The sequence below is a fragment of the Pelobates fuscus genome, chromosome 1 (genome assembly GCF_036172605.1).
Source record: "Pelobates fuscus isolate aPelFus1 chromosome 1, aPelFus1.pri, whole genome shotgun sequence".
In the NCBI taxonomy this organism is placed as follows: domain Eukaryota; kingdom Metazoa; phylum Chordata; class Amphibia; order Anura; family Pelobatidae; genus Pelobates; species Pelobates fuscus.
Window position 1 is genome coordinate 234624464 of NC_086317.1, and position 25750 is coordinate 234650213.

Genomic DNA, 25750 nt, shown 5'->3' on the forward strand with positions numbered 1-25750 from the left:
AGATCTTTCTACATCGTTATATATCCAATGGAGAGGAGAAGTCATGTGAAAGACATGTGGGGTCATGAGATGGATATGAGGGCTATAATATGGAAACAAGGACAGCAATAAATATGGGCCCACAAGGTGAACAGAAGGGGCAGGAAAAAGGGGAGTTACTGATAACCATGATTTTGTGTGAAAGGTTAATCATTTGTATACTTATAGAAACTATTTTATGACTCATCAGGATATTTACTTTTATACTCATAACAATGGTAATTGCATAGGGCTACAATAAATATACTACTTTACTACATGTTGCAACTCCTACAAGATCTCTATGAATATATACTGCATATTAATATATTTGACCTACTGTCAGATTGTAAGCCTGTTGGTTTCACATTTTCCATGTAGAAGATGATTTGTAACACTGCTGTACCATCGCCTGATTTCTATCGAACTTGAAACAATGATTTTAGGTAGACTCCCTACCATAATAATTAGCAACAACATGATGAAACAAAATAGCCACACAAAATAGCACAAAATAGCCACATTTCCAAAACAGACTTTTATTTATTTTAATAAAAACATTATTTTTTAAAAATTACTTTAAACTGTGAATATTCTGTGCATGCAAGCGAAAAGGTAAGAAAATGGAATATGACTGAGTTGTGCAACACAGTTATAAGGGCTGCAATTTGCAATTTCTCTGGTAATTCTCTAAAATTAGTAAACAAAAAAACAAAAAACCTTTTATGAGTTGGTGTGAAACTAGGCTTTGTGATTTGGCCAAAATACATAACTTAAATCTTATAAAAATGTATATTGTTACTGTTTTTGTTTCTTTTTAACTAATCTAATTGTATTGATTTTTATGTGTATAAAAAACATTTTGGAAAGAAGGGGGAATCTGAACTTTTGCTCTTGAAAAATGTGTGAGAGTCTATAAACAGAAAGAAAAAAGGTCTGGTTGGGTCACAATGAAATGTGGATAGGTGAAACAAGGAAATAAATGTTGGAACAAGGAATACTCCCCTCTGGAATATTATTACAGAGAGGCCCTTTACAATCTTGTCATGCCATTGGATTTTACTATTATGGCTTACTTGTCACTTGTTATCTTACCAGGACTCAGTTTTAAACAAACATACCCATTTGTTTCAGCTTCTACATTTGTGGTTTAGATGATTGCCTTTATGTGCATGTATGTGTGCATGACCTTGCAAATAAAATATGTGTAATTTATTTTTTAGCGTATGTTAGAAAAATATTAAAGGGTTACCCCAACTTGTCAGGGAGGCCATTCCCACCTACTTTTTTTGTCACTTCTTGTAATTGCTTCCCAGTTTTAGGTCCTATCAGATGTGGGGATTGCTGCAGGAAGGGTGGGCTCAATGTTGTAACAGAGTAAGTGAAGAAGAAGCAGGAAGGACTGAATGTGTTCTGTTTTTGAACGGAGTATGTGAAGGGGAATGAATGGAGGGGGAATGGAGGACATCAAATAACAGGCATGCTCAGGGCACTGCCTGCCAGTGAAGAAACTCCTTATGCCCATTGCAGGCCCCCCCAGTGCATGCTGATGACAGACGGAGTGAACCAGGTGCTCGGTAGATATGTGGGGTGTGCAGTGTTAAGTCCCACCCCCTAATGTAGATCCCACCCCTCTTGTTTGACCCCACTCCTGTGCTAATGGTCCCGAGTGGTAGAGGGGCAGGATTTATCTGAGTGGCAGAGCCTAGCACTGCACACTCAGCCCATCTCTAGAACACCTGGGTGGTCTGTACCCCCTTCAAGATCTGCTCTGATGACAGAAATTATTTTTGCACAGAACACGTATCAGGCAGTTCGGAACAGAGGTCATGTGTGCAGGTGGTGCCCCTACACATCTGCACAAATGCACAGATTTCTCTTGATAGACAACATTTCAAATGTAATACAGATATTAGGAACGTGAATCCATAATGGCACTTTTAGGGATAAACCTGAGAAACACTGTGCTCCATAGTGGCCATGTGGGGGCTTTGCATTTGTGTTGTAAGGACTGGAAGGGTTAAGTCTGATGATGCTTTAATGTTTAAAATGCTAACCTTCCACTCATGGTTTCTAACTGGTAATCCTGGCTGGTGCTGAAGCACGAGATTGCTGTGACCTCTCCTGGAGGTCCCTGTTGGCACAGAGATTGGATGCACGCCACAGTGGATGCATGCACCAATGCATGGATTTCACAAGACCTCTGAACATGCCCTGCGGTATTTGGCGCCAAGATATTAGCAGCAGGATTTTGAATGCTTCCGTAAATCTGGGCTGTTGTTCCAGCACATCCCACAGATGTTCAATTGGATTGAGATCTGGGGAATTTGGAGGCCAAAGCATCACCTGGAACTCTTTGTCATCCACATGAATGCCAGGACCCAAGATTTCCCAGAGCATAATTTTGCCTAGATCATAATTTTGCCTCCACCGGCCTGCCTTCTTCCCATAGTGCATCCCACTGCAATCTATTCCCACGGTAAACAACACACATGCACCCAGCCATCCACTGAATATAAAAGATTATGCTCCATAAGAACAGGCAACCTTCTTCCATTGCTCCATAGTCCAGTTCTGACTATCACATATTCATTGAAGGCGATTTCGGCAGTGGACAGCATCATCCTGCGCACTCTTAACGATCCACACGCAGCAAATTGTGATGCACTGTGTGTTCTGACACATTTCTATCATGGACAGAATTAGCTTTTTCAGCAATTTGAGTTACAGTAGCTCTTCACAGTGATCGGACCAGACAGGCTTGCCTTTGCTCCCCACATGCAGCAATGAGCCTTAGGTGCCCCTGACCCTGATTCACCGGTTGTCATTCCTTACACCACCTTTGGAAGGTACTAACAACTGCATGCTGGGATCACTCCACCCACTTTCCGTTTTGGAGATGCTCTGACCCAGCTGTCTAGCCAACACTATTTGGCCCTTGTCAAAGTCACTCAGATCTTTTCAGTTGCCCGTTGTTCTGGCTTTAAACACATGAAATTCAAGAACTTGCTGCATAATACATCCCACCCCTTGACAGGTGCCATTGCAATGATATAATCAATGTTATTCTCATCACCTGTCAGTGAAGTCTGGTTTTAATGTTGTTGCTTATCTGTGTAAATAGCTTTATATGTAAAGAAAAGCTATCCTTATTTATGTTATTATTATTTATATAATAATTTCTAAAATGTGTGGCACAGGCTTTAGCCTTCTATCATATAAAACATATAAAGCTCCAATTAAAGCTCTCCCTTCTGACCAAGGTCTATTTGCCTTCTGTTCTCTATTTTCGAATCCTTCCCTTTTTATCTTTTTTTTTAATTCTCTTTCTTGTTATTCTCTCGCCTCTTCTAGGTCTAATTTTAGCATCTTGGCAAAGTTATCCTAATATTTCTAAAGATTATTCTATTCTAGTTATTTTCATATAGTTAATTGCACCTGCTTGTTTTCATATTTCTGAAGTCTTTAACACTGGAAATCCTCCAAAAAAAACTGTAAACTAAAATTAAAATTGGCAGTTGCAAAGGTTTTGGGTTCTTCGTTGTCAGAGGTGTCCCGCTTTGGTTGACCTTCTTTTGGCATTGAAGTGCCTCCAAGTAAAAATCTGTTCAAGGAAGACGCTGAATGTATGCTTGTATTGTACAAAATTTGATCAGTAAAACGACCAATACAAATGTTTAAAAAACAGCAAAAGTTCGTATGAAAAACTGCAGTTTTTTTTTTTTTGCATCTATGTTCTCTTCTTATACTTGGTAGAGATAATGCATGTAAAAATCTGATTACAGAATACAGAGATAAGAAAATAATGGGAAGCAACAAAGTAATGACAAATAAAAATTCTCATTGTCTTCAGTGGGAAAGCCACAGTAACTGTAGTAAAGATAGCATGATAAATGACCAGTCATCTGGCGTTAAACATCATTATGTAGGAGGTATCCCTCCCATTAGGGTCTTAAAGAACACAGGGAAACGGCCCATTGAAATAGAAATAAAACCTGTGCCAAAATAATCAATGATTTATAACGTGGAAACATCCATAAAATGCACTTACTATCTCTTTAATGTCTAAATCTTTCATTGGAGGAGGTAAAAAAATAACTCATTCAAACTGAATCACTTCATCATGTCATATTTAAAATACAGTGTGATAAATAATATAACCAGGGAGCTAACAGTACATTTCTGAGTCCTGCCATACACACGCACGTTAATTGCTTTGCATGTCTGTACTGCCTATCCATCCACACTTCTAAACGTATTCATATAGACCATTAAACAATTACGTTTTGAGAATTCTCAAAGTAATCTGCACATTTTTTTCCTGAAGATACCTAAACCTAAATAAATGTATATTTAGTATTTTACTATTGTCGGAGAGCAAATTGATTTGGCTCACAAGAATATTCTTAGAATAAGCTTGGAATTTTGTTGTCAGCAGTGTATATACCAACTAACGAGTGTCTCCCATTGCAAAGTAATGCAAAACAATATTTAGGCTATTGAGTTCACCTTGAAAGGACACTATAGTCACCAAAACAACTTTAGTTTAATGAAAGTTTCTAATGACGTTTTGGTGTATAGATCTCTTTCTGTAAAGAGTCATCTAATGTTTACACTTCCTGTTTTGCAAATTCTGTTTAATTTATAATTAATTAATTAATTAATTAATTTACTAAATCCCGCTCTGTTAATAGCTTGCTAGACCTCTGTGTGAGATTAAAAAGATTTATAAAGATATAAAACCTTTTAAAGTCTGTTACATCCGATTGAAAATGAAACCACTTTGTTTTCATGCAGGCTGTGTGAGTCACAGCCAGAGGAGGTGTGGCTAGGGCTGCATAAACAGAAACAAAGTGATTTAACTCCTAAATGTCAGAGAATTGGGCAGAGAAACTTCATAGGCATAATATATACACAAAAACTGCTTAATTAAGCTACAGCTGTTTTGGTGACTATAGTGTCCCTTTAACGTATTCTTTATTCTATCATCTATTCAGACTCATTTTAGTGCATTATACAGATGATTCAAAACTACTGTTTAAATTACAGCCTTCTTGCCTTAAGTGAAGGGTAATGAGCAGAGCTCTGGCTATATTGCAAGAATGTTTTATGCTATCTACAATATCAGCTAATAACATTATGTATATAACATATATAGTATAGCTTCTAAGTGGTATCCCACAGGCATATGTTATTTTTACATTAAAAACCAAAGAAAAAAGCTGCCTGTGCTCTTCCCAAATCCCTATGCATATTTTAACAAATGGAGCTTATTTAGGGCAGGCTAATTAAGCTGTTGTCCGTTCTCACCTCTCTTGCTACTTGTTTTTCTCTCCTTAAGTTTTAAGGGTAACCCAGACGAGTGATAGAGACAGTGATGATTTAGTTGCACTCAAGTCCTGCGCTCAAACTCCCACTACACTTGGGCGGCAGCAACTACCCCTTGCTCACATTACCTAAAGGGATATTGGCTATACCTCACTGATGATGCCTTACAAGGTTGAAATAATCGTCTGGGGTTGCTGTATCTCTCGTGCCGAGGGAACTTGCTGGCATTTCGGATCTGGACTGCCCGTACGGGTGGGACCAGTCTGATATGCTTCAGATATGTTCTCTCTGTAATGGCACAAGTTGAGCTAAAATCAGCTTGAGATCTGAGCGGGGACCCACCAAAGGGCAGACTAATTGAGCTGTTGTCCGTTCTCACCTCTCTTGCTACTTGTTTTTCGCTACTTGAGGTTATTTAGTTACTCCAATGGCCATGAGAAAACTATGCATAGGGATTTCGGAAGAGTGCAGGTAACATTTTTCTTTGGTTTTTACTGTATGTATTGGGGCTGATGTGTAGTATGGTCGTTGCTGCCTTCCAAGAGAAGTGGGAGTTTGAGCGCAGGACTTGAGTGCATCTATATCATCACTGTCTCTAATATTGCAAGAAATTGGAAAGAGTATGTTCCCTAAACTTTTAACCACCAATAATTCTGTAAAGGATGAAAAAGAAACAAAATAAAACATTGTGCAATTTTATATTATTTAGCATTTGCAGGAATCCAGAAACAGGAATCTATCTATACATGAAATCGTTTTTTGTTCATCGTTACTCAGTTACTTATTCATCAAATAAATATTATTCTACTTTTTTTTTTTAACCAAAATTTAAAATGACGGATTTGTTAAAGTAAACCTATAGTCCTGAAAATAATGATTTTTTCAGGACTACGCTCTCTCTGCCATTTTAGTGACCTCTGTCCACCTTATTTTCTGACGGAAAATGTAGCATTAATATATTTTACTCACCCTGTTTCCAGCATGAGACTCTGTCATTGCCGTGACCAGCCCTGCCTTCGTCTTCCTCAGCAAGCATGTAGACGTCTTCCGTCTTCTCGCCCAGTCCAATGCTTCTAGTAGAGAAACATTGAGATGAAAAGTGCATGCATTGGCAAAACACTGTACTCCTCAAATTAAATGCCTTTTATGAGAAGCATTGATTGAAGAACCAAGTCTGGCTTAGGGAAAGCAGCAGAGGCACCCACTAATGACTGTTAGGAATACAGCCACTACAAGTGTGTTTATCAATGCAATATTTTTCATTACAGAATTAAAACTACAGGACCACTGCACCCAGACTATTTCATCTCAATGAAGTGGTCTGAGTGTCTGTAGCTGTTCTCTAAGCAAATCATAGATCATGTATGTACACTTGGGTCCTTGCTTTACCTGCTTTATATTATTTTACCATTTTGGAATAAACAAAAAAGTGATATAAGGCAGAGATTGAGGAATGTTGTCATTTGAGCAAGGTGCTCCTCAACCTATTGTTCCTGTAACATTTTGTAATTGTCTAATTTATTGTTAATAATTATATTATAAATAATTCCCCCTTTATAATATTCGAAAGGGCTGCTGAATAAGTTGGCGCTATACAAATACCAGTAATAATGATAATAATAATAACTGAGAACGTCATTTCATTCCATAGTTTAGCATTGTCCTTTCAATTGCAAAGGAGCTAACTAGTGTCCATTAGAGGGTTTGTGCAGTATCAAGTCCAGTTAAAAATATTCTTTCATTGCCTGATCTACTGATATATCAAGCGAAAAACTGCATGGCCTTACCCTTTCAAAATGTATCGAATTTTCTAAATAACTATGTTTTATAGAAAAGTCAAGTTTATATATAACATAATATATAGAAAACAAGGTTAAAAATAGGAGGCATGTTATCTCTTTTGGTTACAAAAGCCTGATGATGCATATATTCCAATAGGGAGTTCCAAGGACTTAGAAAAGGATAAAGAGCCCAAACTATTTTTTTTCAGGGAAAAAAAAGAAGAGATTTTTGTGTCAGATTGTAAAAGCAAACACATCAAAAATTATCATCATTGACCAGACAGTCAAATATATCTTTCTGTAGAAGTTTGTTTCTACAAGAAAAGATAATGTCTCAGACTATTTATCAAGTTGAAAGTGATATTCTGATCTATCTTGATTTCATTAAATGCGTTTATTTTAAGCATTGGTTAATCATATAAGAGCAATGAAAACACAGATTTTTTATAAATGATACATTGTATGTGGTTTCTATGTACAAAATCAGTAAACATCAAGGTTACCTAACATACACATCAAATATATATTTTCATAAAGTAACTTTTTAACCACATTAGGAATTTGGCAAACCAGATCCAACCTATGTTAATGTTTTATTAGAGTCTGTATACTTTGATCTTTACGTAAAGCATTTAAAGGAATGCAAACATGTATTCGTAATGCTATCGTGTTTCCCTATCTACGTAGGTGTCCTTCCTATTCCTTTTCAGGGGGTAGCTGAGATTATCAGACTCAATGATCTCAGCCAATCCAATTCTTCCTCACAGGGAAGCTTTGGGAGGCTAGTGCGCATGCATGGCAAACACCATGCTGCGCCAATTAAATGTTCTCAGTGAGAGTCATTAGTAGCATAACTGAGTTTAACTTGTTTATAGCTGCAGGTTCAACTCTAGTGGCTGTCTTCCTGACTGTCCATAGAGGTGTTTTAACCCTGCAATGAAAACACGGCTGTTCCTGCAAAGTGGCAATGCTTTCAGTTGCAGGTTTAAGCAAACAGGGGCATGGCACCCAAACCATTCTATTGAGATAAAGAGGTCTGGATGTCTATAGAGCTCCTTTAAATCTGTTTGAAATGTATTTAGTATGGTCTTGCTGCTGAGCCAGATTGCTATAATTCCTTATTGTGTCTTAGGCAGGGGATAGGTGAGATCTTAACATAGGCAGTGTTTTTGAGATGGGAACATATATAAGGGTTACTATGCACAAGAAAGGTTGGTATTTTTTCCACAGTGCCATGTCACCTCTCTTCTTTATAGAAGAGATGGGACATGGCTAGAAGATGGTAGTGCCAGGACAGGTTTAGGTAAATAGAACTCTACTTCCCCTATCTCCTGGCCACCGGACCCCCGCAGCAGTTATGTCATTGTCGGGGGTCTTTGCAAACCCTGCAAAGTCCCCAGATGGTGACAGTGCCAATCCTGTTTAATGTCTTCAATAGAATTCAGCATCTTGTAGATGAAGGTAGGAAGAGCCACTCACTAATGCATCATGTGGTTTTATATATAACTATTTTTTTGTTAATCTTTATTTAGCACTTAACAAACAAACAAAAAATAACAAAAGGAAATTGTGACACAGTCAAAAAAGAGTTTCCCACAGAACAAAAGTGACAGGTACCGCAGTTTACTTTGTATCAGAGTACAATACAGTTTTATCTTTTCTATGCTTGATGCCACTGTGACACTTCGATCTCCAAAATGATTATTATTATTGGTATGTCTATAGCGCCAACTTATTCTGCAGTTCTTTATTATTAACGATATCATGAAAGGGTGAAATGTAACAATAAATAAGACAATTACACAGTGACACAGGAACAATAGGTAGATGAGGACCCTGCTCAAACGAGCTTACAGTCTAGAGGAGTGGAGTATAAAGACACAATAGGATGGCCATCAAGGGGGACAACAAACAAACAAGGTGAAAACGTAGCAAAACTGGAGGGGAGTGTGGCCCTAAGATAGAGCAAAATACAGATTTGTTAAATAGAAGTTACTCTGGGAGGCCATAAGCATTTCTGAAAAGATGGGTTTTGGGGGACTTCTTAAATGATTGAAGACTAGGGGAGAGTCTAATGGGGGTAGGCAGGCTGTTCCAAATGAAAAGGGCCACCCGTGAGAATTCCTGCAAGCACGAGTTAGCAGCATGGGACAGGAGAGGGTCACCACCAGAGAAGAGAGACTGCCATACTCAAGTTATATGCCCCAAAGATGCTAGTTTGGTGCATCAATATGTTTAAACTTCAATATTTTTCCACACTTTGTTTTTAAACCAGGGCATGCAACACACAGTAAGGCACATTGTTTATTGATACATTATACTACTAGTACAAGTGTGTTTCTTATACCCATTATAACCCAGTTTGCAATACTTATTCTGGTCTTCTTGAAATCTGACACCTGTAGATGTCATTTGAAAATTTTCATTTTAAAAATGAAAAGCATATCATCTATAAAAAAATGTATTTATAAAACTTTTTAAACTCTACACTTATTCAGAGCAGGGATTATCGATAAAGTCATTAAACAGAATCCTTACTAACGGCATCCTTATTCTGTTTATTACCATAGGTCTATCGCTTTAAATATAACAAATGATAAATAGATGCACAGGCAGTTACATACTTATTCTGTCCTTTGTACATCATAGAAAAAAGAAACCAACCTTTAAGAGGTTCCTCTTAGATGAACTTAAGTTCAAGACGTTTCATCCTGTATTTAGAAATGGAGGTGAAGAAAACTAGTTCCATGTAACTATTCCAGTAAATGCTGGGTATGAGTACAAAGACAGGAAGTCCACTTATACACTGTTTCAACTTGACAGTCTGCACGTTTAGAGCAGATGCACATGGATTAAGGGATCAACTTTAATTGGAGAAAGGCAAAAGGTCATACACTTTTAAGGTAGTCATCTGAATGACTATGCACTGAATAACTGCATGCTATAATGTTTTTTGTACTCACATTTTGAATTCATTTAGAGCATGTGTCTACTTCCTCTGTAAATATGTGTATATATTGTTGCTGAGTAGTGTAGAAGTTTGATAAAATGTGTAATTCAAATTATTAAAAACAAAGTATTGACATTATTTAACCTGGATTTCATTCATTCCATCTCATCATTCTGTTCTTATTTGTAGAATTCAATTCTATTTTAATATGTTTTCTAATCACTTACTTTTTGGAAGAGATATCGTCAGAGGTATTAGGGAATTATAGCGAGAACATTCACAACCCCAGAAGTAGATTTTCAAATATGCGATTTTTCCTTTGTCAAACAATGAGTCCAACAACTTTAGACCCATGTGCGTCTTGATAAAGCTCTTTGCTTGACAAAGACTCATACTGGTCATAATGTTGCCAAGTCCATTTTTTGATGGTGGTAAAACCATCTTTATAAATCTACTCATTCATTGTGTTGTGGAGATTTTTCTTTCATTACTGGGATTTTGCAGTCCTGAGTTGTAGGACTTATATACCCACTCTACATCAGTATATGTGTGGAGGAGCATCTTCCTACATTTTACATTGAGAAATATTAATGCTCAGTATAAGCTAGTGGGCAATTATCCCATGTGACATTTTCAACTATATTTATTTTAGCTAATTATAACTTACCCCCTCTTCATATTAAGGCAAGCTTATAGGGGTAGTACACAAGGTTCTGACTTCTTTCCAGTGGTTAAACATGAGCAGCAAATAGACTAGACTTCACGTGGGGATCTTCAACTTGCTCTTGCAAAACTTGAACAGAGTGTGCAATAATGGGACAGAAAAGGAATGAAGAGAGGTATCACAATTATGTTAAAGACAATGGTCAATGCACAGCACACTGATAACATGATAAAATGGAAATATGCTCCCAGATACTCTGCTCCATCCACATACTGGTAGAAAGGAATACAAAACTTGCATATCAGAAAAAGAAGAAAACATGGAAATGCTCTGCCGTATACATGTCAGACAAGATCAATGTAGATATATTGAATAAATGAACAGAATTTATCTGAGAAACTTTAATTTACAATTTCTGTCTAATCTATAATTTAAACTGCCATCTAGAAGTGTCAACCCTCCCTAGCCATCACTAGTGACAGTTGCAGGGATTTGGCTTTATCTATGTAGGATACCGCGATCTTACAGGATGCTCAATAGACCTCATAGCTGTATTCTCACACATGTGCAAGAGTACAGCATTGACAGTGGCTTCAGACAGTGGTCTGAAGCACCAGGAGCTGAAGAGGACATGTTGCAAGAAGATGGTAGTGCCCGTGATGGACAGTTTTATGCAAGTAGAACTCACCTTCCCTTATCTCCCCCGGCCACTGGACCTTCCAGAGAGATGTCAACTCTGCAAAGTCCCCAGGTAGTGACAGTGCAACTTTAAGAACCCTCTGTGGCTCAGCATTTTCGGTCTCCCACAGAGGTCAGGACTTCATTTTATCAGTAATAAAACACAGGAGAAATAACTCCAAAGGAATAAATGGCTTTAAATACACTACACATCCCTTATTATTTTGTATACTGCCTCTGCATTTTTTTACTGACATAATATCCTTCTTTAGAACAGGTGCCCCAAACTGTATGGCATATTGAAGATGAGGTCTTACCATTGATTAATGAACAGGCAAAATGTTTTTTTCATCAAAATAATTAATGCCACTTTTCATTTATGACAATATCTAGCTGGCCTTAGCAACTGTTGCTTGATATCGGACATTGTTGCCTAGTTTGCTGTCTATAACAAGTCTCACATCCTTCTCATGTCTTGTTTTCCTTATTTCACTACCATTTAGAATGTTAGTTGCTTGTGCATTCTTCACCCAAACAGCAAAAAATTGCATTTATATACATTAAATGTAGTCTGCCATTTGAGTGCCCAGTCCTCTGCTCTATCTGCATCCGTCTGCAGCAAAGCAATATCGTGCTCACATTGTATTACCTTACCTAGTTTTGTGTCATCTGCAAACACTAACACATGACTTTCAATGCCTATTTCAAGACCATTTATAAATAGGTTGAAAGTAAGTGGTCCCAGAACAGAACATTGAGAGACAACACTTCACACTTTTGTCCATCGTAAAAATTTACCAATAATGACAACTCTCCATACTCTATCTTTAAGCCAATGTTCTACCTAAGAAAACACATTTCATCTAGACCAAATTAATTTAATTTGAACACTAACCTGTTGTGTGGAACACTGTTGAACATCTTGGCTAAATCCAAGTAGATCACATCCACTGCAACACCCTAATCTATACGTCTACTTCCTTCTTTCTAGAATGCAATTATGTTAGTTTGACATGGTCCATGCTTCATAAACCCGCACTGATATCTGCTAATGACAATGTTGTTCCCAATGAATTCCTGAATATTAACAATTAATAACCCTTCAAATACTTTCCCAGCCTCAGGAGTTAAGCTCACCGGTCTATAATTTACAGGCAGGGATTATGAACCCTTTCTGAATATAGGAACAACGTCTGCTTTTCTCCAATCCTCCAGCATGATTCCTGAAAGAAAACATTTCCGAAAGATTAAAAACAGAGTTTTTTTTTATATTTACAGTTAGCACCTCAAGTACTTGTGGGTGTGTGGAATATCACATATTTTAGGTATACATTACATGATCGGCTTGGTGAATATAGAGCAGGTGGTATGAATAAGTCACATGGCTTTCTTTATCTGAGAATTCTGGAATGTGGGTGTATAACAAAAGGATCTTCTTCTGTGTTTTTATATGGCCAGAATTTTAGCTAAAAGTTCCGACATCATTATTGTCATAACTATTTAGTACAGTGGACAATGGACCATTAGCTCTATATTGTCTGTTTGTTCTGTGATTTTGTAGACAAAAGACTCTCCTTTCCCGAGTCCATCAATTAACATCTGCTATTGAAAGTCAATCATCCTGTAAGATTCTTTGATATTTTATTATATATTAGTAATTGTAAGCAAAATAAACCTACAGAAATTGTAAGTCTGGTAAGTATTGATATTTATAACTGAATTTATAACGGCTGTCCACCAAACAAGAAGAAGAAGAAGAAAGTAGAGAAATACATATTATAAAAAGGTTCTTTTTATGATCAATATTTGTGAATATCATCTGTCCCTGGGAATCTGTTTACATTTCTTTAGTCGCCACATCACCTTGTCTTGAGTTTTCCAGTCACAATTTTCATCAATTATTTGCATATGTTTTGCCACAAGTTCAACCTTGATATATACAAATGAAAATAATTATTTAAAACGTCTGCCTTTTCTTGATCTTCATTTACTAATACTCTAATTACTGATTTCAGTGAACCTACACTTTTATTTATTTTTGTTAAACTTTTTGTACTTAAAAAACTTTTGGGGTTGATCTTGTTGTCTTTGGCTAGCACTTTCTCATTTCCTAGTTTATCTCATCTAATCGCATATTTACAGATGCTATTGGTATGCTTATATTTTATATGTAAGATGACTCTGGTTTATTTAATTTAAATGCTTTAAATGCCATTTTCTTATTGTTAATTTCCTGGCTTGCCTTCCTACTACAATACATTGGTTTCAATTTGTTTCTTTTATATTTGTTACCTAATCGCATATACTGAGAAGTATAACTTTCCAATATTTGTTTAAAGATATTCCATTCATCATCATGTTAATATTAAAGGGGCACTATAGTCTTAACTCGACTCTTCTTTTTATTACATTAAAGGGATACTATAGGCACCTAGACCACTTCATATCATTGAATTGATCTGGGTGCAATGTTCATGTCCCCTTAACCCTGCAATTTAAAACATCCTTTCCTCAGTGGTGTATCCTGGTTTTGTGCTGCCCTAGGCAGGACAAAACTCAGGCGCCCCTCTCCCCCCCGCGACACCCCCACCCAACCCTTCCCCCCGTCCCACCTTCTAAATACACACACACACAAATTCACTGACAGAGACGCATACACTAGCTAACAGACACACACACACAGTCAGACACACACACACACACACGCACTGTCAGACACACACACTCTCTGTCAGACACACACACTCTCTTATATATAATATATAATATAATATAATATATAATATAATGTAATATATATAATATAATATATAATATATATAATATAATAATATATAATATATAATATAATAATATATAATATATATAATAAATATATATAATATAATAATATATAATATATATAATATAATAATATATAATATATATAATATAATATAATAATATATAATATATAATATAATATAATATAATAATATATAATATATAATATAATAATATAATAATATATAATATAATATAATAATATATAATATCATATAATAATATATATATATATAATATAATATAATAATATATAATTAATTTAACCTACCCCCCAGCCTCCTTACCGTTGGGAATGCTGGGGGGAGGGCTCTTTCTCCCTGGTGGTCCAGTGGCTGCCGGGCGTGCAGGCTGCTGTGCGCTGGCGGGTAGGCGGCTGGCGAGGGAGCTCTTCCTCTGAGCTCTCTGCTCAGCTCCCTCGCGCGCCGCAGAGTGAGGCTGGGAGCCGGAAGATGACGTCATATTCCGGCTCCCAGCCTCACTCTGCGGCGCGCGAGGGAGCGGAGCAGAGCGCTCAAAGGAAGAGCTCCCTCGCCAGCCGCCCTCCCAGCCCATCAGCCCGACCGGCAGCCCAGTTAGCCGCAAGGCTAACAAGGCATTTGCCCTAGGCATTTGGGAGCGGCGTTTTTTGCTGCCCCCTGGAAAATGCCGCCCAAGGCAAATGCCTTGTTTGCCTTGCGGCTAAAACGCCCCTGTCTTTCCTGATGAAGGTGGATATACATTTTCACCAACACAACTATTATATAATAGTTTCTGAATTTCAGGGTATTCCATGTTTGCTTTCAATACAATCACACAATGTTCTAACCCTTATCTACTAGTAACCCCAACAAAGTTATTGTGTTTTACACCCCCTGGTTATCAATCAGGTAATTGGTCCTGTTACTTCCTGGTAGGTTAGCTCAGTGCGGTTGCACAGAGCATCTGCCTTGCAAAGTCTGTGTTAGGTAAGGGCTTGCAAAGTCAGAAGAAAAGATAACTACAGCTTTTGTAAGCTGTTTTTAGATATAACCCCAATAACAAACTGCATAATTAAATACATGCATGTTTTCATTTGGGCTATATATTTAATAAACAGTTTTGTCATCATTATTAATCATACATTCTTGAGATTAATATGGCGACTTTGCAAAGTGACAAATAAAATGCTTTTATTCTTGGTGTTTTTCTTTGTGGTATTAAATTATACTGTATATATCTATTGTGTTTTTATACCCCACCTCCTTTAGACTGTAAGCTTGTTTGAGCAGGGTCCTCAACTACCTATTGTTCCTATTACATTTTGTTTGTCTCATTTGGTAAAGCCCCCTCTTATTGTAAAGCGCTGCGGAATAAGCTGGCGCTATATAAATACTACTACTACTACTACTAATAATAATAATATCTGTGTATGTCACTTACACAGATGAAGTAACCCAGGCTGGCAAGTACAGTGACCTAACACACTCACATGTAGTTGAGCCTATTCATGACTGCCTCAAATCTTGTGTACAGATGTGCTTATTTTAGGTAGTATCCCACCTCTCTTCTGGAGAATATAATTGCTAGTCCTCAAATAAAGAAAGCATTCAAACAGGGAGACTAATAGTGTAGTATTTCCCTGTTATCAATATTGAACAATAGTTTAAAATTGAAAATAATTCTCACCTTGTTCAGAGCCCTGGTAAATACTTGGCTCTGAGGTGTGTAGGCTTTAGTGTCAAAACAGGGTGACACTCCCCTATGTAGCCACCATGAATACCTGGAGCTTTATGGGACTTAGCCCCTTTAAAAATGTATTAAAAGTAATAGTGAAAGCGATCACATGGTTTCCCCTTTTTTATTCACTCATGTGAAAGAATTGACAAGTTTATAACAATGAGTAAGGTGTTTCAAAGACTGCATCATCAGCTGTACATACAGCATAAAGGGACATCAAGCCCTATATTCACTTTTGTATTTATTTCTATCATGCCCAATTCCAAAGTACTATGTCAGAAAGTGTACAATCATGCATACACATATAACCCGCAAAATACAGTGCTATGTGTCTATATCCACCACCAGGCAGTTCTCTCCCAAGGTTTCAAGAGGGAATCTTTCCTTTTATTCTATCATCACCAGAGTGATAACACACTATATTATGATAATTATGCCAGCCACAATGAAGTGTGCTATCAGTCTAGTGGGCTGTCAAATATTCCCCTAATCTGCTTTCCTTTAAAAACTCCATAAAGACATATTTGCTCAGGGAATCCTAACACTCAACCCAGGAACTAATGCATTCCACTTACCCATTAAATGCCCCGTTTCTCACCCTTCTCACCCGCACCTCTTGTTTCTCACTCTTACTATCCATCTAGATTGTAAGTTACCACGGAAATAGTCCCCTTGACCCCTCCTGTATTTGTCAAATTTTTAATTGTCTATTAAAGACATTGTACTTTTTAGTTTTTTTACTTGTACCAATTGCGCACATGGACAACACTGAAGAGTTATAATAAAGCATTATAATAATAATAATAATAATAATAATAATAATAATACACTGGCTTCAGTTTTCTACTTTAAATGATGGCTGGTAAAGTTGACTATTGTGAATAAGTCCCCAAATTATCTACTATATTCTTCAAATCAGTCACTAGAGCTCTTTATTAAACTACTCAAATTCTGTATACTAATATGGAAAAAGGGATATGTCATAAGGGCACAGATATATGGCATGTCAGACATGAAATATAACATCTCTTAGTCTGTAGACAGAGTCAAGCAAATGGATTTAATGAAGAAAACTCATGTCGTTACTGGTTTAGCGAAACAACAAAGAAAAACAACTATAAAAATCTATATCTTTTTTTAACTTTAAATTTAGCAATTTGTATGGAAACTACATTACTATGCTATATATTTTATGTATCCCACACACCAAAAAAAAAAAAAATACTTAGAATACTGCCAACAGTAAAGAAGAAATAATGGAACACACAGAAATAAATAGTTACTAAGATTTTCCCCAACCACATAGCAGTTAAATGTTTCATGCTATACAGCATTTGGTTACTGTTACAACAAAATAATGGGAATTTCAACATAAAAGTTTGAAACAAAAAATGTTTATGAAAACTATAGGGTTACCCAGCACTCATATTTTGGATAAAACAATACCTTTCAAAAGCACAGATAAAAGGAAGCCAACAAATTATAAATATAATCTCCTAAAAATGGAATTTTCCTAACTGTCTGACCCTCCAATCAGTAGGACACCAGATAAATCTCCTCTATCTACCCACAGACTATGATTTCAATGTTTTTTGTGTAAGTGGCAGTGAAATTGGGTTTGAAAAATGAATCACTGATGGGAACTCCTGTTGAACCTGTATTGTTTGTTATTTCGTGGCTTGAATCTGGCATGGGCTAATCCAGCACTTCAAAGCTAACTGCCCTTACATTGTATACAGAATGTCATGACGGAGCGGCGTGAATGATAAGAGGAATACGGGACTTGAAGATCTGAATATACTGGGAAAATGAGACTTTGTCAAAAACACTTTGATCTCTTTGGAGTATTTTCTGAAAGCAAGAATGTATTTCATAAATAATCCAACAATAATTGGCAAATAAATATTTCCATACATTCCTTTTACCTAATTTGGGCCATTGAAAACGATAATAAATGAACAATTAAAACAAGCATAACATGAGAACAAATTAGCTTGCTGCCAAAACAGAAATTGGCGCGATATTTACATCATAGATTACAACAAATAGCAAGGAACTTGCTTCTACATTAATTTGTCTGGTTGTATATTATAAAGTAAAACGTGGTAGATCCACAATGTTTTATTTTGTACAAACACATTGGGCAGTGTTATATACTTTGCTGATGCAAAGCGTTGAGTATGAATAATATAGATTTCGGACACAGCTTTGCAAAAGAAAAGATGGATATGAACAAAAAAGGGAAACAATAAAAAAATGTAAATAAGAATCTGTCACATTGTTCCAGGGTGAGCTAAGTAGTATGCATGGTGTTCAATGCACCTAGGTACCTCACCTTTGACAGTTTTGAAATTCTGTGGATTATCTTTATAATTGTCTATCCACCTAGCTTGTTAACAATGTGCATGGCATAGCCTACCCTGTCTCTCTCATCAGCCTCAATGTAGTTCCATTCATCTTTCTTGGACCCTGTCATATACTTTTAATAATAACTCTCACCCAGTCAGATGCACCAGCCACATACCTTGTTACATACTTCAAACCTATTACTTGAAGCCACCCACCTAGTCACATTCAGTCTATTTGCTGAATTACATATATTTACAAGTTATATATCTATACATTACCATGCCTTCCCATAGCCAAAGACACTCACCCTGTGCATATCATAACCCTGCTCACAAAGCCCTATACCATTCCTACCACTAACTGTTTCCTACGTAGATTCTGCACAAGGTCACATACACACATTATACACACAACCTTGTACAAACATTACAAACAGATGTACATACACAAATTAAATATACAATCCCATACACACAAATTTACTTTTACTTTGGTTTTGGATGTTGGTAATGGGAATTGTGTTCCACCAACATCTATAGGCACATGGTTATTGATCGTTACTAGTGATCACATTTCCCTAGATTTTTGAGGGCTATGTTTTCAATGATGCCCTTTATTGTGAATAGGGACATACAAAAAGATCCACATAGAAAGGCAACAGCAGTTTATCTGTATCCATGTATAACATTGAAAAAGCCTCCATCCTTGTTCACCCCTCCATAGCTCCCAGCACAAAACCTTCAGCTGAAAGCTATTTGAAAAAAAATGTTTAATATAGAAGAAAACGATAATATTTTAGTCCTTGCCTACTTACCCTTTGCTGAATGTTGACATGGGAATTTTTTTTTTATAAGGACACAAAAATACAATATTTTAATACAAAATTATGAACAATTAAAACATTTTGTAAAATAAGGGAAGGAGGGGGAATTAGGGGAAACGCATGCAGGATGATTAAGAAATATTTATTTTCATGGCTGCTACATATTTGTGAATCATGTTAAAATGCAAAAGCTTACTGTGAGTGTCTTGAGTAAAAAGTAATGCAGCAACACAATATATTCTAAACAATAACTTATCGGATTTGGTTTGATAAAATTCATATAAACCATATACTTTAATCTTATCTTCTAGAATGTGTGAGATATTATCATCTAAAACATGTGTGGGCTGATGATCTAGACCAGTGGTTTCCAAACCAGTTCTCAAGGCACAACTACCAGTCCAGGATTTAGGGATTTCCTAATTCCTGTCAAAATGTTTTTTTTCTTCTAAAAACACCTTAGACATGACTGGGCAATCCCTAAATCCGCTAATGGTAGGCGTGCCCTAAAGAGTGGTTTAAAACCACTGATCTAGAAAATGGATAGGGTATGGATAGGCAACCTTCGGCTTTCCAGATGTCGGGGACTACATCTCCCATAATGTTCACAATATCTGGAGTGTTGAAGGTTGCCTACCTTTGATCTAGAACATGACCATTCTGGTCTCTGGATGCTTCGTTCACAAACAATTTTCCATTCGAATAACAACTCAATAATCACTATTTTTTGAAAGAGAACCCAGTGTCTCAGTTCCCTGCTAGTCTGTCATTGAATTGAACCACACACAGTTAGTACACCCAACATGTTAGTCATTTGTCATGGTGAGGATAATGCCAATTCCGACATCATCAAATGCTCCAGTCATCCTGGAGCCAGAGTTGAATATCTCCATTGAAAAAATTAAAACAACAAAATCTTCCTGGGTTTGTTCAGAGTCTTTAAATCCAGTTTTGAGCTAAGCAATGTCGACATTGTCATTGCTAATTACTGGTTGTATTTCCATTGCAATTCATATAATTTAGTTAACCCAAGATAAAATTGACAATTGTCTTTTTCAAACAATTTTTAAATGGAAGTTCAACCAAAGTCTTTGGAAAACATGCAGCACCTGGCACCCTCTCTAAAGGGCATTAGCTATCATCTGTTTACATCTGAAATGCTGTAATAACTGCAATTGGAGCTCCCAAATGCCAAGCCATTCCTGCTGGAGAGAAGTGCAGTCTCTTTATTATGATGCAGTTGACAATTCACATCTATAGAGGGTGACAAAATAAAGCTGTTGATCCAAATCCAGAACATACTCTGTAGCAATACAGATATGGGTGTGAATGCCAGCTTACCAGCATCCTGCTTTCTACTCATGGAGCCAATTAACTAATGGTCTGACGTAGCATTTTTCTGTATTGTTACTTTTGTTTTATATTTTCTCCTTATCAATTTCTTCCTGTTGTTAATACACTAATATTTGCATTTTGCTACTATTGGTATGAGAGCATAGTTCCAGGTTCTGCCCTTTTCTTTTGTTTTAATGTATGTTTGCAAATATAAAAAAATGATTATAAATATTGAGATACTGATCAGTTTCCTGATCGTTTTATAAAGCGTTGGTTACTAAGACAGGGCTGTAACTGACAGAGCAGATTAAACTTGGTGTATACTGAATAGACGCCATTTTCTCAGCTCTGAGCGTTGACAAATTAATCCGTCAAATATCACCTGCATCCTAGCGAAAACGACTACAAAAAGGGCAGATACTACCGCAGCATACTGCCCTGATCCTGCCGATGCCTTTTCTACACACCCCGGGCAAAAAACACCAGAACCGCGGCTCCAAGGCCTACCGCGCTATTCGGCACTCTCCAGCAACCTACGGAGGCCCACTAGACTGGGACGACCCCGACTACCTGACCCTGTTAACGGGCAATATGGGTAAGAAAACCCAAAAACCAACCGCAACCACTACCAAGCCGCAGCACAACATAAGTCAAATGATGCAACACACGGCGCCGGCGAGGACCCCGTCGACGCGGGAGCCCTCACTCACAAGAGATGGCGGCGGGACCCCACATCAGAGTCTGATGCTGGCAAATAGAGGGACACCAAGCCCAAAGGAGACAGAAGCACCGGCTACAAAACGGGAACTCCAAGAAATGCTCACCGGCCTCCAAAACAACCTCAGCACAATGTGGGAGGCGGACCTGGCGGTTCTCAAAACAGAGGTACAGGCAGTCAAAGGGCGCACACAGTCCACTGAAAGGAATGTGCAGACCTGCAAAAAGGCCTCAAGGAACTGAGTGATAGAGTACAACACATCCAGAATACACAAGCTGAAACAAACAAACAAATGCTCATACTGGACGACAGGCTGCAGGAGGAAGAACATAAAGGTAAGGGGAGTAGCAGAGACCATACCCCTAGAAGAACTGCCACACTTCATAAGAAGGTTGGTGGTGTCACTACTTTCAACCAGAGAGGCTAAATACTTTTCCTTTGATGGGGCATACAGAATAGCTAAATCCCCAAAAGCCCCTGCAACCGCGCCAAGAGACATCATCCTTAGGTGTCAAACGATGTCCAATAAATTAAGCTTGCTAGCAGCGATAAAAGGGAAGACGCCATACGAATTTGAGAACTGCAAAATCTCATTTTTCCAAGACCACAGCAGAGCCACACTACAGTGGCGAAAAGCCATGCAACCCCTCACACAGATCCTACAGAAGGCAGGCCTAACATACAGATGGGCAACACCGCAAACTCTATGGGTTACCAAAGAAGGAAAGTACTACAAGGCTACAGACCCAGCAGACACCCCCGCACTCCTGGCAGCTCTGGACCTACAACCACGGCAGGGCTCTGCTCACAAACCACAGGACACGTAACTCCTAATAGAGACTGACTCAGATACGTCCTCTTCTGACTTCAGAGGCGCCAGGAGACCAAAGACCTGAACCAACCAGCGTACCCGAGTATCTCAAGCAGCAGTGGCATTTATGAGACGTTCTTAGTTCCAAAGTTATGCAATGTTAAATGTTAAATACTTTATGGTTCACCTTTTCTGCCTTCTCTCATACACATCAACACACAATTACCTAGTTCAGTCGAGTGACTCAAAGGGCACACACAGCGCGCACACCACGCTCAGGAACTCTCTCTCCCACCCCCCCACCCCCTTACCCACCATGCCAGGGAGAAACCGACAAGGGGATGAAGGACCACACCTAGAAGAGGGCCACACAATAGAACTCGCACCAAGAGCGACTACCACATAAGGCCAGCACCACAAAGGAACCAACACTATACCCTCTTACACGCACCCAAGAGACCCAGAACCCGCATACCTCACTGGCATATAACTTACGCGGCACCACACATAGAGGGGGTTTACTAACCCATATATTGATCAACTCGCTACAACCCGACAGACCACCACGCTCTTAATAAACGTGCAACACGCCACCCAGTCAGAAACCACAAAATCGCGATGTTACATACGTTGTTTACCCTTGTACCAGCCTAGATAACACAAAAATGTATGTACCAAACTAGATTGCAAAAAGTATGTACGTTGTATGCAAACTTGCACCAAAAATAAAGAATCAAAAAAATAAAAAATAATACAATTTATTATATGTAAATTCTCTCTAGCACTAATTTTACAATATGTTAGCTATTGCCCTTTTTTTTTTTTACATAAATTGTACCATAGATGGCACATTACACAAATGAGTTATCTCATCTTGCAGTATCAGTCAAATATTTAATCATATGCTCTTGGTAATGCATTGTTTGCCCATGTTTTGCTAGTTACAGAGATTATTATTGTTAGCATTTATATAGCACCAACATTTTCCGTAGCGAGATAATGATCTCAACCAACATAGGAATCATAGTGTACATCCGACACAATTTATTCCATCAGGAATATACCTTGCTGGGCAAACCTTTCATCTTCAGAAAAATATATACAAAAACTCATGAAGTTGTGCAACAACACTGAAAATTGATTAATTCAGAATTCCATACTTGTTTTATGGGATTAATAGTCATGGTTACTGGCCATAGGCCAAGTTGACTATTGCATTCCTTCATTACCACTAAATTCTTCAATAGGTTTATATTTTATCTGTTTTATAATGATTTCATTTTCAATGTTTCAAGAAATATAAACATAAATGTTTGTTAGTTACTAAAATAGTAACTGTGAGCAAAGTTTTGACTGTTGTCGTAAATATAAACATAAACATTCAGACACATAGTATTCAGCTCTCACCATGTCCAGCTGCTCATTTTGTAAGGTTGACTGGAATCTGTGTGTGTTTTGAAGATCAGCATCTTCTAAATTGCTTGTTGCTTGTTTTGTGTGCTAGAAAAATACTTCATACTTCATTCCTGCAATAAAAGCAGATTTGGTTTGATACATGTTTCGCTGGAGAAAACATTTAATTTGAAAGAAATCAAAAAACAGTCAGAAGTCTTTTCAAATAATTTTATTTATTGGATTTTAAAAGTGACGAGTTACAGAAATAGTAATAATTTAGTGAATTTTTTTTATTTTTTTATTCTTTATTTGTGACGTGCATGTTCAAAACACAATAGCAGACAGTGTCACAACAACAGCTGTTTGCACGGTAAATGAAAATACAATATAACAGTATTGTGACAAACTGTAGTAGGCGGTAGCACAATTTTTAAATTTATCTTAATGAATACAAGAGCTAGAAGGAAATATATAACATGTTATGGTATGATAGGTAGTGTACCTTTGCCTGTGCCGCTTCTGGTGGCCGGAAACCTATGAGGTTATGTTAACAACTGTCCCTGTCCACCTTTGCTTGGGAGTAGGGTTTGGGACAAGCTCTAGGGACGTGTGTGGCATAGCGGCTAGAAGCGGTATTGGTTTGTGGCATGGTCTTACGGCTCCTGGACCCCGGAGTCTGGGGGGGGGGGGGGAATATACCTTCCGCAAGGTAGATGTGTGGAGTGTGTGGCCTTAGCGTCACAGACTTAGTGACATCTCTAGTATTGTGGCATGGTAAAGTAGCTACATCTGATTATCACGATAAGATATTATTATAACAGTATAACAGTAAATAAACCAAGGCAAACAAAGAAAGAAAAAGAAACATTGCGTAGATGCGGAAGCCAAGCCCATCACTGCCCCACACGTATAAGCGTCAGGTTGGTGGATTCGGCTGCGGTATCTCACTATCCGACGGCTGCTCTGTCGGTTCAAGTGTCCCGGGGCTGCTCTGGCCCCTTTCCCTCCGACATTGCCTGTCTTGCGGGGGTAAAAGCTGGTATATTAGCTACATCCCACTTGTGTGGGGGTCTTGTCTCGGCTCCTGCTTTCTGTCGGATGCCCAGTGCCTGCAGAAACTGTGGAGCCTCCTCCGATGATGTCAATCTGTGGTTGTGTCCATCACGCGTGGCAATGAGAAGCCGTGGGTAGCCCCATTTATAGGATATATCCGCTGCTCTCAGTTGCGCCGTGGTGTCCTTCAGGGAAGCACGCCATTGTAACGTCTGGCGGCTGAGATCTTGATAAAAGTTCAAGGAAATGTCCTCAAATACAAACGGGGTCCGGCCCCTGACGGCTCCGAGAAAGCTGTCCTTGTCTGAGCGTGATTTGAAGTTCAGTATAACATCCCTTGCTAAATCAGGTGTGTTCCTGGGATGTCCCGGAATGCGAAAAAGGCCGTCTAGGGTTATGCTCTTGGCCTGTTTAGGTGGTAGGGCGGCCTGAAACAGTCTCTTAATGAGGTGCGGTAGTTCCTCCGCTGTTACCGAGTTTGGGATCCCCCTCACCTTGAGGTTTCTTTGCCGTGCTGCATCCTCCAGCTGCCCCATTCTGGTATTCAGCTGTGTACACATGGCTGTTAGTTTCAGCGTAATTTAGTGAATTTTAAATATTAATATGGGAAAATAAGAATAAAATATAACATCCAAAAAAAGATATAAAAAAATCTCATTATATTATCATTTTTTACAACTATATACATCTTAACATAATGTAAAAAAAACTAAGATGAGATTACAAGTATATGTATATAAGAAAAAAAAGGGAAAAAGTATAAATAAATAAGAATAAGAATAAAAGAGGGCATCACTTCAGACTGTATTTGCTTATCAGTCTGAAACAGACTTTGAATTTGATTATTTTTTTAAAGAAATGCTCTTTAAAAGTATGATTACAAAAATGAGGTGCCATAGCTGGACTTTTTGGGAGATTACTCTGCTCGTTCAGTGGTTAAATTATTATTGTATTTCACCAAACCATGCAACAAGAGCAGACGGTGTATTTTCTCATGTATGCCAACTTTTTAGATTCCTGGCCTAAACCAGAAAACCTGAAAAGAACATTCTTATTTAAAAATCTTCTAAGATCCAAAAAAAGAAAATAATATGCATAAATATACTTCCAGTCAATGCATTAAAGCAGAGTAAAAGATAACAACAAAAAGGAAAAAGTGATAAAAATTGGCACCATTTCACTGACTTGTGTGTGGTAACAGTGACTTGAGCAAGCTTGCCTATAAAAATATGACATCTCCAAAAGAACTTATCATGGCACAGCTAATTTTAAAACAATTTGTGAATATAAAACAGATAATATACACAGAGCACAGAATTAAATAAA

At 37.7% G+C, this 25750-nt stretch overlaps 1 protein-coding gene across 3 annotated transcripts in view; it reads left to right on the top strand.

Moving 5' to 3' along the window:
• The window catches only part of TBX4 (T-box transcription factor 4), a 186162-nt gene that overhangs the window by 67125 nt on the left and 93287 nt on the right, over window positions 1-25750 (top strand). The gene's annotated exons all lie outside the window — the stretch shown is intronic.